We start from the raw sequence: 4,964 nt of genomic DNA on the forward strand, positions 1-4,964 counted from the left end.
GCCTCTTCCCAATCACCTCCTTCAATGCTTACTTCCTCTTGATCTTGTATGTGTATTGCAGCCACTTAATTTGTTTTTAATTTCCTGGTGAGCTCTGCTAGTTGCTTGGCAAACACCTTGTTTTGGGCTAGAATTGTATGAACATGGTTCAGCTCCATGACTCCCTTAGTGTTGTGTCTCTCTGAAGCATAGTAGTACTCATTCTCAGCCACTGTCTCAATCACTTCAATGGCTTCTTCCACAGTCTTTTTCCTGTTCAATGAACCTCCTGATGAATGGTCTACAGCCTTCCTTGATTCATAAGAAAGTCCATCATAGAAAATATACAATTGCACCCAGTCATGGAACATGTCTGGTGGGCATTTCCTTGTCAAATCCTTGAACCTCTCCCATGCCTCGTAGAGAGTTTCACCATCTTGTTGTCTAAAAGTCTGAACCTCAGATCGAAGCCTATTGACCTTTTGTGGGGGGTAGAAACGTGCCAGAAATTTGCTTTCCACCTCATCCCAGGTTGTTAGGGTCCCCCTTGGAAATGATTCCAGCCACTTAGCTGCCTTGTCCCTAAGTGAAAATGGGAACAAGAGCAGTTTATAGGCATCTTCCTGGACTCCATTGGACTCCGCAGTGTCGCAAATTCTCAGGAATTTTGTGAGATGTTGGTTTGGATCTTCATTAGCACTCCCACCAAATGAACAATGATCCTCCACCAGTGATATTAGCTGTGGTTTAAGTTCAAAATTGTTGGCCTGAATGGGTGGTTTCTGAATGCTACTACCACAATTCCCAGAGGTTGGGTTTATGTATGAACCAAGAACCCTCCTCTCGGGAATGACATTGTTTCCATCAGCTCTCTCATGGTTGTGAACTTCTCTATCCATGTTGAGATCTAGAGCTTCCTCAAAATTGTCCTCAGATTCTCCTTCAGATTCTTCTTCTCTCAGTACTCTCTTCCCTCTTGCTTCCCTTCTAAGTTTATGAAGGGTCCTCTCTGGTTCGGTATATGGAGGGGTTGATGTCTCTCCTCTCCTACCTGTCATACAAGAACACAGCACAGGCAACAAACAAGTGAAATACTCTTGGTTAATGGAAGAGTATGGTTAGAGCAGTTGAGGAATTAATTCAAATAGTTAGTGGGTCAGTGAGTTAGTTGCTTGAATTTAAAGGCATAAAGAAAGAAAGCAAGTAACAGAGTGCAGAAATTAAAATTCAACAAGTAACTTGAACTGAATTAACAAAACAAGAAAAATGCTCAATCTAGTTAACTTCCAATTTGAGAATTGTCAATCGAAAACCAATCCCCGGCAACGGCACCATAAACTTGATGCTATGATTTTAGGAAGTTGCACGATCGGCAAAAATTCCTTCCGGCAAGTGCACCGGTTATCGTCAAGTAAAAACTCACAATAGAGTGAGGTCGAATCCCACAAGGATTGGTTGAGTGAGCAATTCGGATTAGAAGTGTGTTCTAGTTGAGCGGAATCAAGATTTAGATGAGAATTGCGGAATGTAAAATTACATGAATTTAAGAGCGAGAAGCTAAATTGCTGAAATTAAAAAGGGATCGGGGTGATTGCATGAATTTAATTTCAGAATGTAAAGAGAAAGTGGTAGATCATATATGGGAAATTCATTGGGTTTCAGGAGATATTGAGATCTCCGAATCAAAACATTTTTATCCTTTCCTCAACCAATGCATTCATTGAATTTTTGCTTGCCAATCTTATATGATTGGATCCCAATCCCTTGGCTCACCAATTCTCTCTAAAAACAAACAAATTCCCAATCCCTTGGTTTAAATGTTCATAAGAAGAGATGATGCTCGATCACTGATTATACCACACAGTTTCATGAACCACAATTTGGTAGGATTACATGTCACAATATCCATCCAAACCCCAATCCAATTCACTGTGAGAAAGCTTCTCTAGCATGAATCCTCCATTCCTTTCCCAAGGTTCCGAAGGATTCCAATTATGGATAGTTTCTTTCCCAAGACAACTAACCAATGAAATTAGATCGAGAAGCTTTCTAACAAAATTCAAGAGAAAAGATTGAAGAAGAAGATAAAAACTATTATTGATTCATTGAATTACAATAGAGCTCCCTAACCCAATGAAAGGGGTTTAGTGAGTCATAGCTCTGAATTCAATTACAAAAAGTATGAAAACTAGAAAAATGATCAAAAGTCCCCTTCTAACTTAAATTCTATCCTATTTATACACTTTCTAAATTGAGCTTCTGTTGTGTTTCTTGGGCTTTGAGGCCTTTCCCTGATTTCCTTTTGCTTTGGGTTTATGATCCATAATCCTGATGAGGCTGCTGATCCAATTTTGTAACATTCATTGAGCCAACTTAGTGATAATCAAGTAATGACACATGACTCAACAAATTGAAATTCCAGACTCATCAATTCTTCAGGCCTAATCCCATAAACCATGATATTCAATTGGGTTTCATACCATAGTACGTTTAAGTTAATGTTTGTGCTCAAATGCTAACTTAAACTGCAATATCTTCGGCCCAGAAACCTTTTCAAATAGTGGCGTTTAAGTTGCAGTTTAAGCTTCAGTTTAAGGTTAAACTGAAGCTTAAACGTGGAAATGGAGGAAAGCAATCCAGGAGTGTGAAATGTCGAACACGTTTAAGCTTCAGTTTAAGGTTAAACTGAAGCTTAAACGTGGAAATGAAGAAAGCAACCCTGGAGGAGAATTTGGTCGAACACGTTTAAGCTTCAGTTTAAGGTTAAACTGAAGCTTAAACGTGGAAATGAAGAAAGCAACCCTGGAGGAGAAATTGGGTTGAACACGTTTAAGCTTCAGTTTAAGGTTAAACTGAAGCTTAAACGTGGAAATGAAGAAAGCAACCCTGGAGGGGAAATTGGGTCGAACACGTTTAAGCTCCAGTTTAAGGTTAAACTGGAGCTTAAACGTGGAAATGCTCCCTGGTGCATTTCTCATTCTGGCATTTAACTTCCAGTTTAAGGTTAAACTGGAGGTTAAACGCCACTTTCAGCTTTTCTCAGCTTTCAGGATTCTGGCGTTTAAGCTCCAGTTTAAGCTTAAACTGGAGCTTAAACGCCACTTTCAGCTTTATACGGCTTGGCAGTTTAAGTTCCAGTTTAAGCTTAAACTGGAACTTAAACTCCACATGTGATATTCAAGCTTCCTTTATTGATTTTGCTGCTTCCTTGCCTAGCCTCTTCTTCCCTGAAATCATCCAACAACTGCATCAAAGTCTTGCAAAATTTCATGAGAAATCTTCCATTCATAGCATTCAAGTAATATAACTAAAAACTCATGGAATTTGCATCAAAATCATACTGTTTGGATGGTTCATTGCTTTGTTGTTCATTTAACCATTCTTGGTTACTTTAAGCTCAAGGAAATGCATAAAACAATTAAAACTAACAGAAAAATGCTAGTGAAACTAGCCTAAGATGCCTTGGCATCAGTATGGTTTTGATTCCATGAATAGGAAACTAATCTGTAGAACAATATTACATATGTAGACACCAAACTTAGTGTTTGGTCATATGCTTCATCAAAATGACGTTTCATATGTTCTAAGAATAGCCCCCTTTCTTTTGGAAAGCAAAAGTTGAGTGTGCCTTAAGGGACACCAAACTTAAAAGTCTGACTTATGCTCTAAAACAGTGTATGCATTTATCAAATATGAAAGTTCAAAATCATACTCAGGGGAATCATAGCTTATTAGATGAAAGAAAAGACAAAAATCTTAAATCATGGGTTGCCTCCCATGAAGCGCTCTTTTATTGTCACTAGCTTGACATTGAACTCCCTTTAGGGTGGTTGATGCTGGTGATGTCTCAACTTGTCACCTCTCACTGTAAGCTTTCTATGTGTCCCTTGATGCTCAATTTTAATATGCTCAAGAGAAAGTACTTGGTTGACAGTGTAATAATCTTCTGTTCCCAGCTGTTGATATATTAGTTGCACCTTATCACCTTTAGAAAATCCTTCAGTTGGGATTTTCTTATTCTTCCACCCTTTGTAAGCCTTCTTCTTGCTCTTCATCTTTTTCTTTCTTGTTGATCTTTCTTTCTTGACAGTGACTTGGGTTGTGATACCTTCCTTCTTGTTTATCATCCCAGCTTCTTTTTGAATTCCTTTTTCTTCTTGCAGCTGCTTATTTTTCTGTTCTACTGCCTTGTTGGCTGCTTGCTTTGGAAGAAAGTCACTACTTGTCTTGCTTGTTTCTTCATTCCTTTGTGATTCTGGAAAAACTTTCAAGGTGATGCTCTCCTCATGCATCCTGAGGGTTAGCTCTCCCTGCTCTATATCTACGATGGCTCTAGCAGTGGCCAAAAATGGTCGACCAAGTATTATGGAGTCATTCTCATTCTCTGCTGATTCTAGGATCACAAAGTCTGCTGGAAAGATGAACTTGTCAACCTTAACTAAAAGGTTTTCAATCAACCCTTTAGGATATACCACTGATTGGTCTACTAATTCCAAGGACATCTGTATTGGTTTCACCTCTCCTATGCCAAGCTTTTTCACTAAAGAATATGGAATTAGATTTATACTTGCTCCTAAGTCATACATCCCCTTGTTGATGAATAGGCTTCCAATAGTGTACGGTAGGAAGAAGCCTCCAGGATCTTCAAGCTTGGGAGGAAGTCCTTTTCTGATTAATGCACCGCATTCTTCACTGAGCATTACAGTCTCCTTCTCACTCCAACTCCTTTTCTTATTGATGAGCTCCTTCAAAAACTTGGCATACAGAGGCATTTGCTCCAATGCCTCAGCTAAAGGTATGTTGATTTCCAGTTTCTTGAAAGTCTCTAGGAATTTAGAAAAGTGTTGGTCCTTAGTCTCTTTGTGGAATCTTTGGGGATAAGGCAGTGGGGGTGTCAAGCTTTTCTCCCCTTGAAGTTGTCTTGGAATCGGTTCTTCCATGATCTGCTTTCCCTTCTTCAAATTTTGTGGTCTATTTTCTTTCTC

At 39.0% G+C, this 4,964-nt stretch overlaps 1 non-coding gene across 1 annotated transcript; it reads left to right on the forward strand.

The window, feature by feature from the left end:
• Window positions 1-348: 348 nt before the first annotated feature.
• On the forward strand, window positions 349-452 carry LOC112699599 (small nucleolar RNA R71). The gene has a single exon (XR_003152544.1). It is a non-coding gene; the product is annotated as a small nucleolar RNA R71 (small nucleolar RNA).
• The last annotated feature ends 4,512 nt before the right edge of the window (window positions 453-4,964 follow it).

This window comes from Arachis hypogaea, chromosome 6 (assembly GCF_003086295.3).
Source record: "Arachis hypogaea cultivar Tifrunner chromosome 6, arahy.Tifrunner.gnm2.J5K5, whole genome shotgun sequence".
Taxonomy (NCBI): Eukaryota; Viridiplantae; Streptophyta; class Magnoliopsida; order Fabales; family Fabaceae; genus Arachis; species Arachis hypogaea.